This window comes from Rhodnius prolixus, unplaced genomic scaffold (genome assembly GCF_049639745.1).
Source record: "Rhodnius prolixus isolate KJV_2025 unplaced genomic scaffold, Rpr scaffold_11, whole genome shotgun sequence".
NCBI lineage: Eukaryota > Metazoa > Arthropoda > Insecta > Hemiptera > Reduviidae > Rhodnius > Rhodnius prolixus.
Genome location: NW_027411625.1, coordinates 10,014,776 through 10,029,326, shown reverse-complemented (window position 1 = coordinate 10,029,326; position 14,551 = coordinate 10,014,776). Strand labels below are relative to the sequence as shown.

The following is a 14,551-nucleotide window of genomic DNA, read 5'->3' as shown; positions in this document are numbered from 1 at the left end:
GCGTGAGAATCAAATACGCTAACCGCATAGCTAATACCTTCCCTTCCAATTTGTATTTTTTGCAACTTCATAGTAGGATTATATTTAAAGTATTTGCATGTATATTGCCGCAAAAATCTAAAGAAATTCAAGATTAAAGAGAGAGCTCCTATTCAATTTCCCTTAAAGCATGCTTATTATCCATTTTATGAGAAAATTGCATGTAGGCAGAATTGCAGTGAGTTAAATTTGCTACAACTATTTTTTTTTTTATGCAATTTTATGGTAGAACTATATTTAAATCAGTTATTGCGAAAATATCTTGAGAAATTACCATAAAGTGGAGAGCTCTATCATATTTTATTTCGTTCATAGGTTAGTTAGTAAAAAGCTAAGCGAACTGTAGAAAATTAAAGAGCACTGCTACCTTTCTATATCTAATGTGCGCGGAAACTATACGATTTTGCTATAGAACGATATTTTACGAAATTATTGCTGGTAAAAAATAAATAAAATAAATATCTCCTACACAACTTTTGCTTATAGCCTGTTTATGAAATAAATGCATGTAAAGATAAAGAATTATTTTTTTTTTTGCAATTTTGCGATGGAATTATTTCCGAGAGAAATTCATCTTAAACTTTGATAGGCTTTCAGTTATGGCAAAATTACGGGTACAGACATTGAAACCCGAGAAGTCGGCATAGAGAAATCGCTAGTGAATCAAGTGTGCTCCATCCAGGGGCATTATGTGTGGAAGGTATTATTTCGCAATGCCTCTGTTTGGTTTTTTTTTCTTTTTTTTTTCACATAATGATCTGCATAGCTCTCGAATATGCTAAACCCCGTGATTTCGAAAGTAACTTAATACTAGGGTTTGGTGCAGCTAATAACATAGTATTAGCTTGTAATCGTATCTGTGTTAGATATGTAGGGACAATAGTTCACGGCACCTTGCCCAAGGTTAGCTGCACAATTCGTCTCTAATTCATTTTTTTTTCTCTCTATCTCCACCAAGTTTTACTCACTATTTAACCACCGGAAATGCAATATTTTAACTGCCAACAAAATGTTGCATCTAAAAATTGGAGAATTTAAAAAACAAAAACAAAAAAATCGGGAATAAATTTTGTAAAATGGCAGTGTCGGCTTATCTATTCTCTTTAAACTTAGAATTCATTCAATGCTTGAAAAAAGTTGTCTGTTTTATCCATCGTAGCACGCATTGCTGTTTCAAACTGGTATAACATATTCATCCATCATTAGATATTGATTACATACAAAATTCTTGAATAAATACTAATTTTATCAATAACTTTACTATACTTACAAAGATATTTTGCTTTTATTAACGTTTTAAGTAACACACAAACAAGGACACCATATACTAAATTACCTTACTCAGTCAGCATGTGCAGCGTATTCCTGAAACTTAAGAATTAATAAAATTCTTTACACATACAAAAAAAATAATCAACGTCTGACGAGAGATGAAAATCCGAAATCAGTCAGTAACATGGAAAACGATCGTGCTACTACGGGTTAAATCAACGAAATTATTCAGCTCTGCAGAAATATCACATTTCCATCAACTTTAAAAAATGTTCTTCAATTTTTAATTCAACATTTGATCAAATATGGAAATCTTCTAAATCAATTTTGTTTTTAGTAATACTATGCAGAAATTAAAACTGAAGTATTCTGAAATAATTCATTCATAGCGGAAAAAACCAGAAACACTATTGAATTGAATTTTTCTGGGAATAATGTTTCAAATAAAAGTGATGGACCTTCAATGCCAACGCTAGCACATTCTAGCCGGTAACTTTATGCATAAAGTTTAATAAACTTCAGAAATAGCTATTATCTCATGCCCATTTAACTTTTCAATTCCGTAATTGTGGTTTTTATAAAGAAAAAGATATCAAAGACTAGTTTTAAGCCATTGACAAAAAATCTGGTGTTTATTCCAGGGAGTTAACATGCAAACTTGCAGGTCCATCTGATAGTCAGAGATAATGGCGTACCTCCTCAAGGTTACTCCTGTAAGTTGCTGCGAATATTTCATGTATCCTGTGAGACCATTTTTGTTTCTCTCCGCTCCTCATCCTGAGACCGATGGAAAAGAGTACAGCCTTTAGCATATCCTGACTGATCACGTTGTATTCATTACTCGCGAAATAAGAAATTGGGAACAAAAAAATCGAGGAAATGATTCGTACAGGTAAAAAAAGTTTTTCCTACTAGATCTTCAAAGGGTCAATAAGCCCTAGCAGTGGTGCTCGAGGAATAGTAACTAGCTGAGTCCACTTTAGGAATTAGGAATTAGATTATGCGGCGGGACGGGACCCACGTGCCCCACAGCACTGCAGCCACCAAGAGGCTTATTGTGCCTTCCCTTAAGTCTAGTAGGTGAAACCTCCCCTTCTAAGAAGGTTGAGGGCTTTCCCTACCAGTTCCTTCTGCGCTACAATCTCCTCTGGTCTCAAGGTACCAAAAATTTCGTAGTGTACGAGGGTCGTTTAAAAGTCCGTGCAAAGTCAGAGAGATAGCACCACTGGCGCGTATCGAGGTTATGTTTAGTTAGTAGCATCTCTTGGAAGAACACACACCAAGTTTCAGCCAGATCGGTCTATTTCTTTGTTTTTGGCATTCGTTTGAAAAAGAGGAAGTCGAGTAATTTTCAAAAAATGGACGAAAAAGAATTTCGTGTGTTGATTAAACACTACTTTATGAAAGGCAAAACGCCTCAGGAGACTAAAGAGAAGCTTGATAAACATTATGGTGACTCTGCACCTTCGATTAGAACAGTTTATAAGTGGTTTCAAAATTTTCGGAGTCGCCATATCGGAGTGGGCACAAGTGACGCTGAACGTTCTGGACGCCCTGTTGAGGTTACTACTCCAGAAATCATTGATAAAATCCATGATATGGTGATGGATGACAGAAGAGTGAAGGTGCGTGAGATTGCTAGTGCTGTGGGCATCTCGAATGAACGGGTACATAATATTTTGCTTCAACATTTGGACATGACAAAGCTATCCGCAAGATGGGTGCCGCGATTGCTCACGCTTGACCAAAAAACGAAATCGTGTGCAGCTGTTCCAGAAGAATCCGCAGGACTTTAAGCGTCGTTTCGTCACTGTGGATGAAACATGGATACATCACTACACTCCTGAGACCAAAGAACTATCTAAACAATGGGTTACCAAGGGGGAATCTGCGCCAAAAAAGGCGAAGACCGTTCCTTCGGCCGGAAAGATTATGGCGACTGTCTTTTGGGATTCGCAAGGAATAATCCTCATCGACTATCTGGAAAAGGGTAAAACTATTACAGGTGCATATTATTCATCGTTATTGGACCGTTTGAAAACCGAGCTGCTAGAAAAACGCCCACGATTGGCCCACAAAAAAGTCCTTTTCCATCACGACAACGCACCAGCTCACACCTCAGCAGTTGTGGTCGCAAAATTAATGGAAATAGGGTTCCAACTCGTTTCACATCCCCCCTATTCTCCAGACTTGGCTCCCTCGGACTACTATTTGTTCCCCAATATGAAGAAATGGCTGGCGGGAAAAAGATTTTATTCAAACGAGGAGGTGATTGCAGAAACGAATGGCTATTTTTCAGACTTGGACAAATCCTATTATTCGGAAGGGATCAACAAACTAGAGCAGCGTTGGACGAAGTGTATAAGCCAAAAAGGAGACTATGTTGAAAAATAAAGAAGGTTTACCCCAAAAGATTAAGTAGTTTTTATTTTAGCACGGACTTTTCAAACGACCCTCGTAGCCTCTCGATTGCAAAGCAATCGAATAACAGGTGAGAGGCCGTTTCTTCCTCTTCTTGGCACAGTCTGCACATCGGTTCCGAGCTAATAAGCCCTACTTTGTGCAGTTGCTTCCTGGAACCTTCCGTGCTCTGTGAATAGGCCTGTAATCAGAGTGATCTGATTCCTGCCCAAACCTAGAGTCACTTTGGTTCTTTGTTTGCACAACAAGGGCATAACCCTGTGTTTGACCCCAGGAAGCATCACCCAGTAATTTTCATGTTCTCTCCAGATCCAGTCTCTGAGAGCCTCACGAACCTCTAGTGATCCCCAGGACTGGTTCGAGTCCACTTTAACCTAATCCAAGTTTTATGTTAATCCATCGGGAAAATATACGAAGACCATCGGGATGATATTAGTCATCTTATTAGGCGTAAACTCCCTATTAAATATAAAGAAGTTTCGTCTACTAATCAAGAACCTACGAATTTCCAACCATCCACACCAATCAAGGAAAGACCTCATGGTCGCGTCCTCTTCTTAGCACTTAGGAGGGCTCAATAAACGTACTCTTATGATTTTTTTATTTTTAACGAAGACTATGGAGACATATCTATGGGGCGTTTAGTTGGTACAGGTTATTCTGCCCTTGTTGATAATTACTGTATACATAATCAATGTTTATAACCTCACGAAGTGTTACCTCATCGGCCAATTCCCACAATTTAATCACCAATCTTGTATCCCCACCTGGCACTCACTAAATTCCTTGCTAGTTCCGTCTCTTAAAGATTAAAGCGGCTTACTTCAAAATCTAATTAACATAAATATGACGTCACTTCTAATAATTTAAATCCTAACAATGTACCAATTGAAAGTAACCAACCTATGACCTTCAGTTGCCAGCAGTGTAAATATAATCAGAAATTACGGGGAATTTTTTTTTTTAACGATCAATTCATTATAAAATTACCATAATTTTATTTCCTAATTTCTGTTACCTCTAATAAAAAGGATTTTATCAGATCGAGCTAAAGTTTCAAAAATAACTTTTTACTGGAAATGAATTTTCTGTAATTTCTTAATTAAGGAGGGGGGAAGAAAATTCAGTTTGATATCACACTTCTGTGTGATTTTACAGAATAATTGCTCCTATTATCCCCATTAAACTTGACAGGCTATCTGCTTTAAATGTAAACAATCACTTCAGTATTATTGGAAAAAATAACTATTAGAATTGTAGTAATTGCTGTAAGAGAAAATAGTGTGAGATTGCTCATCAAGAGATATTTAATGGCATAGAGTAGCGAGCGTGTTACTGGCAGCAAACCTCTGTTGAGTTGTGCAATCACCATGAAGATGCTATTTAGTTGGTCAACTTGCCAATTCAGCACGACCCTACACACTCAAACACTTACTAATACTCTCACAAACAAACACACACAGTTGCCTAACAGCTAGACCACTTATTACCCTGACTAGTAGAAATACATATTTTTTAGTCACGCTCCGGACTACCTGTTAGATCATACCGTGTGGCGATGTTGTACCTGGACCACCTCCAATTATTATTTCATTATAAAAAACTTAATAAATACGCTGTAACCTTCATTTTCAAACTATGTTCCCATCAAATAAATCCTCTCATGTACCCTCGAGACTTGCTCTTACTGTAATAATTACAATTTAGATAGCTAGATAAATATGTTTCGCTTGCTTACTTGTCGACCTTTATTTCTCTTCTTTATGTTTTTGAACTATGGTTTGCTGGATGTAGGTCATGAAAACTTGTCTTTCTCTATTTGCCAAAGGTTTCGGTAAGGATAGTGACCTCTTCAGAGGCTGATATGACACAGAGGTGTGCTACGTGAGAGTGCTGATTGATCCATGTGGAGATTATACTCAATCATGGTTACAATCTGGTGATCGTTGTGGCGGCTGTCGTCGCTGTCTTCTTGATTTAATTGTTTTGAATTTTTAGTTATATATTTATATTTGTGATGGGGTATTTCTCAATTCGACCTTCACCAGACCTACTATGCAACCCACTCGAGCCAGATTAAGACCGTGAAGCACCCTAAAGTGATGAAACAACTCACCCAGATACTCTAGGGAAGTTTGAGAAGGGAAAATTGGGAGACGACAGTTAGAGATATCTACTCCATGGTAAAGTAAGTAAAGTAAAGTAATTGCCAATTTTTTCAGGCGGGCTTTACGTCCAACTACCAAATAGGTGTCGTGGACGGAGGCGACTAGCAAACGTACTTTACCGTAAATTTCTTTTATTAACCATTAAATAAAATCCAAGGCCTAAGACCGGGAATCGTACCACAAAACATATTAGCTTTACAGGTCTCGCCTCTAACCGCTCGGCTACCGTGGCCCTTATATCTACTCCATGGAGTCAAGATCACCCCTCCTCTGTACTACGCATGGGGTAATGTCACAGACTATGTATATCTTCCATAATATATCCGGATTAACAGAACTCCGTATGGGAAATGAACTGTTTATCAGTTACAACAAAAATGGTGCAGTATGCTCGCCAGAAATGACTGTTATCAGTTGGATTTATTCTAAAAGTAAATGCCAGATACAGAGTAAAGCAGAAGGGTCTTGAGTACCTTGATGGGGGGTAAAAGAGATTTCCAATTTGAACGTTAAGGTCGATATAACATCCAAAGAGGCCCAGTTGCTTAGCTATTTATTTAGCTTTGTTGCTGCCCAAGAGCTTTTCAAAATACAAGCATAAACTTGATGTAACAAGAAACTGTCAATAAACACAGTTGTTCAGCAGTTAGGAGCTCGTTTAAGATTAAGAGAAAAAAAGAACGAATAGACATTTGTAGTTATAGTAAGAAAAAGTTGTCGCTGAAAGAGAGAGGTTATTTTAAGGTTAGCTGCATTTGAAGGTGATTCTAACTTGAGGGAAATACAGGTGGAAGGTTGATAGAGTCGATCGGGGAGGTTATTTGACTGTTAGCGGGCAATACAGATGAGAGTGGCCAACTGCCACACCTGCAAGGAACAATGTAACTCTAAGGTGCGTCCGTCTCCCTTCTCTGACCTGAATATCGTGGCGAGTCATTACTCTAACGCGTCATTAGTACACCTCCACATCTCAACCACTTACTATCCTAATATTCTCTTACTACATTATTCACCATTCTCTTACTTCCTCGTACAGTTAGTAAGAGAAAGCACTGCAATCATCTCTATATTCCACAGATTGATATTTTACACGGAATATATGTTTTGGAGTCATCTTCTGGGTGTCAGTTCTTGAGTGTTAAGGAAATATCTCAAAAACAAAAAATCGCAGAAGCTTGCTACTCCGAAGGGAAAACTTAGTATGAAGTTTAATTTTAACAGTGAAGAAAATTGGATGAATTTTTTTTATCTTAACGACGCTCAAGATACATCTTGATCTGTAGCTGATTTTATCCGGTGTAGCTCGCGTTATTTCTTTTTCTGACCTGTTTCGGATTCTAATCCATCACGAGAACACTCAGCAAATGAAGATGATTATCTAGCACTGCGGACATTTTAATTTTTAAAAAAAGTAAAGTAAAGCCTATTTTTTCTGACGGACTTTTACGTTTACCACATATTACGTATCGTGGACGGAGGTGACTAGCGAACATACTTTACTGTGAATTTATCAATTAAACCATTAAATAAAATCCAAGGCCTAGACCGGGAATCGAACCAACTAAACAACGTATACGCCTTAGCTTTATGGGCCTCGCCTCTAACCACTCGGTTATCGAGTCACCTTACAAACTTACAAAATGCACATATATTTATGTAGTTTTATTTTTTAAAAAAATATCAGAAGGCTTCTTTTACTTACGCGGAACATATACTGTAAGTAAAACTCATGAATAATTTTTATAGATTCGTTTAATTGCAGATAATTTATTCGAAGAATCTGTAGATAACGAATAAAAATGTAATAGTTATCTTTTTTTAAATTAAAGTATGGATACAATTTTATTCGTTATTCAAATCTTTTGAATGATTCAGAATCAATAAATAATAACATAGTTGCGGTTTGCGAATACTATCGATTGGATTAGTTATTATTTGCGCAACTTCAACTAAAACTAATTTGCCATTAATTGAAAATTGCAATTGATTTTTCTGCAACTACCAGTTATTAGCTGCAGAGAGGTTATTAGCTTGAGAGAGAACTACAGCTAATTTAGTTGCAGTTATTAGTTATAACTATTTTTTGACCAATATTGGAGGATACTTACACAAACCAGTTAAAAAAAAACATTGGTACTCCGGGGATGTAAATACGTGTATTTCTAAGGAAAACTTAAAATGAAAAATCTACATGATTGCTATAGTTTTTCTTTTTAGATGAAAGAGAAAGTAAATTTTTTTTACATGAACTGTAGAGTAAGCTCGTACCAAGTAAACTCCCGGAGCGCTCTAGATATGGCAATAGTAAACAAGCTGTGACGTAATCCCTTTAATTTGAATCGAAAAGCCATAAAAAGATTCCGTGTTCTTTATTCATGTATTCATACATTCATAGAGCGGGCTAGCACCTCCCACGCTTGGCGAATAAAATATAAATTTGAGTGCTCTTAGGACCTCCTAAAATCGACCTGCTGCGAGTATGAAGAAGTATTGCGACCGAGACATATTTGCGACATATTTTGGAGTCCTTGAAGCACAAAATTGGTGAGAACAATGACATAGAAATGGTCGCATGGGTGTATCGGTGTCTTAGACATTTAACGACCAAATATTGCATTTATTTAAATTATTTAAGACTATAAAGTTAACGTTGCATTACTTAAAACTATCAAATTCTAATATGTTCAGATAAATTTGATCTAATAAAAGTTCTATTGTGTCTCTCTGTTGAATTAGTAAGTAAACTGTTAAATGTGTAAGTGTGAATGAATAAGACGAGCACGAATTTGCCCGCGGTATCGCTAAATCAAAATTGTTGCACACATCAACTATCTCTGAAGGCCCTATGTTTGTAGAGTGAGTGTTTAGGGTTGCAGTACTCAAAGATAATTGCACGGCTTTCTCAAGTTTACTCTTGGTCTAGAACTATAGTCTAGACCAAGGTTCATCCAAGTGGTTGATATAGCATTCTTAGGCGTCGATCTTAGCCAACGAATCGGTGGAACAAGTTAAATGAAAATTACCAATTGTGACTATTAAATGCAGCTATATAAGAAACCTATTTTAAATTTGATGTTCGCAAACTTGTAACAGACAACTCGCACTACACAGTTTATCACTTGAGAAGTCAGTATTTGTCTAATAAATGTTAACTATTCAGCGAAAGCGAATTCCGTAAAAAGGCAAATAATAAATAATAAGTAATTTCAGAGCTTAAAAATTGTAATTTTCTGAATTACTAATTATATTTTTATTACTAATTATTCTCTTAATTGTAATTGTAAAATTTTAATGTTACTTTGGAGAGAAGCATGACCACCTACCTTAGAACTGTTCTGAAATGTTTCTTTTATAGAAAAAGAGAAAAAAATTGTCAAAGTTGGGTGTTTTTCAACGTTACGCTTTTTCGAGCACATTTTGACGATCAACTCTTATACAACTGTCCTACCGGATAGTTTTAATCAACAATACTCTAAATTAAAACAAACAAAAAAATAATCAACGCAAAATCGATTCAGTCAAGGAGTAGATTGATTTTGACCAGAAGTTAATGTTATTGAGGGGTATCTAAGCGAAATATCAAATTTTAACTATCTGCAATTTCCAATTTTAAGTTATGCGAAAGATGACTTCGATTATTCTTTTTCCGGCATTTTGGTTTCTAGCACGTAATAGTAGTGGGCACGACTAGAAGAAGAAAGGTTCACGGCGATCATGATGTGACAGGGTTTGAGAACGTCAGAATCAACTCCAACTTACTGGGTACACTTATAAAATCCTTCAAAATATGTATGCCTTTGAAAACCCTGAACGGAAGCAACAATGGCCAAATGTGATAGTAAGTTTGACGTACCTTGGTATTTCATTTAAGTAGTAATTTGATTAAAGAAGACCCTTTACGGGTTATTACCCCTATTGGTCAGTTTAAGTAGAACAGTGGACAGCTGGAGGTCCAGAGTTGAAGTCCTCGCTTACTGCCTCAGGTTTTCCTTTCCTAACGGCCATGATGGATAGAGTTGTCCGTCCATGAGAGTATATAGTGCGTAGGACTAAGAACGCTTCAGTTGCCGATGTTCTTTGATGTTAAATGGCCTAAAATCAAGTAGAAGACAAAAAAATTAAAAACAAAAAAGAACTGCAGAAATCCTGGAAGATCTTGTAACAGACCAGGAAATCTGCATCATTATAGAGTGCATACTGCAGGAGATACCTTCTCAAGTCTTGCATGTGCATAATTGACCTTAATTGCACTATAGGTGCATTTAGAAAATAAATAAAACTTGAGTTTTAATAACGTTAAAAATAAAAGTTTAACAAGCTCGACTAATTTTTAAATTTAAGCTCACACAATTAAAGAAAATATATATTACGGTGTCCAAATGTAAGGCTAGGCCTAAATTACACAGATATTTTTCAGAACGAATAGATTAGCGTTTTTTTATCCATTACATGCAGTCGAGTGTGAACTGTTCATACCCTTATTCCTTAGCAATCTTCGAAGTGTTGTCTAAGAAATCTAACAATTGCTTAGACATTATTGCGATAGGTAATTATAAAGAAGATATTGAATCTAGGCCAATACGTGAGAGGGGCTAATTTACAGTTTAAGGGGATTTAAAATACTAATATTGCTTCTTCTTAAAAAGAGCAGTTATTAATGTATTTTTAACTTGTTTTAGTTAATTATATCTAGAATACTGTGACACTTATTAAATATTTCTTTTTTTACCAGGCATTTTGGTAAAGTAAAAAGATGACACTTTGTAGACATCTGAATGAGTGAAAACACTTCCCTCACTAGTCTAAATTAGCCTTGGAAATATTTTTTTTTTATGTAAATAAATAACTAAAAATTAAACTTTTTCTGAACTTTTAAAAGATGACATTTGAACTGGCGCACAACGTATGTTAGGCTGAAATTTTTCTGAAGTAATAAACATTTTAGAGCGAGTAATTGGGGAGCTGGGAGCTACCTATAATTTCTTTTAACAATATCATTTTATAGGGAAGAAATTAGCTATGCGGTTAGCGTGTTGGATTCCCACGCGGAGATCCCGGGTTCGAATCTAGCCGCTGGCCTTTAATATTTTCTCTTCCTAGGAGCTTCTTACAGCTCACTGTAATATAAAGTGTTGTGTGTAACGACAGAACACTGTCAGGAGGAGGGCAGTGCACTGAAAAAAGCTCCGGACGCCAATAACCACAGATGTAGACGTGCCTTAAATCATTAAAAAAAAAAATTATATTATAGAGGACATGTTTTAATATTTGTATAACGATGTTATTGATACAAATCTTAAATTTCCAGAAATTTAATACAATGTACAGATACTAATAAAATTAAGGAGAAATGCAACCATAATTATCCTCCCACTAAGTTCAAAAGTCAGCAAAAGGTTAAGATCAAAACCTAAAGGAAAAGTTCAATGTTAAAACTTGCTTCTAAAGTGATGCAGTCAGTATGTACGAGGTGTGTTCAAAAAGTAACGGGAATTTTCGTTTTTTGAAAAAAATATTTATTTATTCATCTACATTAATATTGTCGCCTTCAAAGTAGTCCCCTTCGCATACAATACACTTGTGCCAGCGCTTTTTCCAATCCTCGAAACACTTCTGAAACTCGATCTTTGTGATAGCTTTCAGCTCTTTCAGCGATTCGCTTTTAATGTCATCTATGCTTGTAAAACGACGGCCTTTTAATGTTCTCTTTATGTTTGGAAATAGAAAAAAGTCACATGGAGCCATGTCTGGCGAATATGGAGGCTGGGGCATCGTTAAAGTTTTGTTTTTGGCCAAAAATTCACGAACAAGCAATGAAGTGTGAGCAGGTGCATTATCGTGGTGCAAAATCCATGAATTGTTTTGCCACAAATCCGGGCGTTTTTTTCGGATTGCTTCACGCAAACGGCGTTGAACTTGTAGGTAGTACTCCTTATTGATTGTTTGACCTTGTGGCAAGAATTCATGATGCACTATGCCATTAAAATCGAAGAACACAGTGAGCATAACCTTCACATTCGACCGCACTTGTCGAGCCTTTTTCGGTCTTGGCGATCCAGAATGCCTCCACTGGGAGGATTGAGCCTTAGTTTCGACATCATATCCGTAAACCCATGTTTCGTCACCTGTTATATAACACGTTTCAGTAGATCCGCATCGTTGTCGACTTCATAGAGTGACTCTTGAGCAACTTCCATTCTCCGCTGTTTTTGTTCGAAATTCAACAATTTTGGAACAAATTTTGCTGCCACACGTTTCATACCCAAAACATCCGAAAAAATTTCATGGCATGAGCCAATTGATATGGCAACATCATCAGCGACTTCTCTGATTGTGATTCGGCGATCGTTCATAACCATTTCTTTCACTTTTTTCACGTTTTCATCGGTTGTTGATGTGCTTGGACGTCCAGGTCGTTCGTCATCTTCAACGTTTTCGCGGCCATCTTGGAAACGCTTATACCACTCGTAAATCCTTGTTTTACTCATAGCAGACTCACCATATGCCTTTATTAACATTTCACACACTTTATTTCATTTTTTACGCAAAATTTAATACAAATTCTTTGATCCATTTTTTTTAACAAACAAAAATCGCCAAGCTCGAAAAACACGTCTAACCTTAACGGCTGCCACTTAAGAAGTAAACAATGAATATTACTGAAAATTTTATCGTACTTTAGGGGCATGTGTACCAACATAATAAAAAAAAAAAATTTTACAATCAGACTCTCCAAACCCGCGAAATTTAAAAATTCCCGTTACTTTTTGAACACACCTCGTACAGATAATTCTACTCCTCTTTCTTGAAGACTATGCTTTAGAACCGTAAGGATTGCAGTTAGAGATAGTCTTTGTCAATGTTTTCATCATCGTTCAGGGTGATATCACTACGAGGTGATAAGAGTTCATAATTTATCTCCTTACCCACCTGTTGGTTATAATGAATCGCCAAATTCCTACCTCTCTTGCACCATACGTCTTCTTTTACAATAAAGTACGCCAAGTTAACTTTTTGGACTTGTGAACAACATCTTTAGGAAAAAATGCATTGATATTAGTTCCGCCCATCGTCCACACCGCCTTCAATCATATCAGGAATATAGGACAACAAAGAGTGGCCTCACATATCAATCCACACTTCTCTCTTAGTTGAAAGATCGTCTTTACACCAAACTGTAGGTTTAATGATTTTATATAAGCCTCTAAGCGCATTCATGAATTTGGAGGACGCTTTCAGGTGGTATTTGCGGAAGATGTGACTGCTATTCAGAGATGTTAGAAGTTTTATTGAATGAAAGAGGCACATAAAGTATACTAAACCAGCAATACTGGAATGAGATAATTTAGCCAAGCTCGGATCATAGTTTATCAATTTAGAGGCAATTTGTTTGTTATTCGGAGATAATTATTTCCCATAATACCCTTGGCACTGTTTTCTGGTGAACGTAGGCAGATAGAAGTTTTGGCGGGCAGTGTTGTTAGGAAACTGCAGTCAACCACACCTGCAAAGTGCTGACGGAGATCCGATAGAAGGTCGTTTGGTTCCCTCCCGGCTATATATATATTCTAGCGTGCACACTCACACGACTTAATAACGGTAGTTTAGCCATCTTCGTCTAATTAGCTAGATAAGCCCATCATAAATTACGCTTGCTGGTAAATAAATTTGACTTGTCCCACTACCCGCCATCTTCGAATTGAAGAAAAAGGAGACTAGGTAGAATAATAAATTCATTTTTCAACTAAAATCATGCGTTCTGGAGGAAAAAGTTTCACATACAAGTGATAGGTGTTCAAGTGGAGGTATGGTATACGAAGTTTAATTACAGTCATAATAAAAACATTTTTAAGAAAATCGCGATAAGCTTTAAAATCAGTCGTTTCGCCGGGCGATTTTGGCCGCAATCTTAATATTAGAAGCGACGGTCGTATCAAAAAGAAAAAGAAGCTTTAACTTAGCGCAATTTTGAGTTGTTGGATGTTTTGCTGGCACTCACACCATACTCAAAGAGAAAGATACCATGCCCTAGAACTGTTCGTGTTCGATGACCTCAACTTGTAGTCCACGTTATGACGCAATTTGAAAATTTGACGCGATAGCATTACCTTCTCTCATTAGGAGTAAGAGAAAATAAAAAGTAATGTTACCTCCCTTAACCTGATGGCGTATTGTGAACGTATCTTTCTGAGTTGTTTTTTTAGTGCGTCATTAATAACGGTAGTTACTACGGTGACGTCATCTTTACTGGCGACAAGAGAGTGGGGATGCTTCACACTCAAACTAATCGTCATTACTTGCATTCCCAATCGTCCTCTCTCGTCAGTGACATTGCTACCACCATGCATTCCTCAAAGTATGTATGTTGGCATGGCGAAAGCAGAACTGCAAAACCTCTTCTTCATTTTAAGGCTACTTTTTCTCAAAATTTATTCCAACATCATCAAAGAAGAGAAGTGCCCAGGATAACTTGTAATGTCACACGAAAACTGATAGGCTTAGAAATGTTTTAGAGCCAAGTCCACTGATTAGCGCACACAGAAGAGATATTTAAAATATTACTGATGAAATTTTAATACCTCAAGATAATGATGAACATAGACTCGAGTAGATGTTTCGAGATTCGCCATTAAGTTAGGTGCTCTAGGTGC

General features: G+C 36.7%; 1 protein-coding gene across 2 annotated transcripts in view; it reads left to right on the top strand.

The window, feature by feature from the left end:
* Positions 1–14,551, top strand: part of Nox (NADPH oxidase) — a 50,828-nt gene that overhangs the window by 21,039 nt on the left and 15,238 nt on the right. The window lies entirely within an intron of this gene.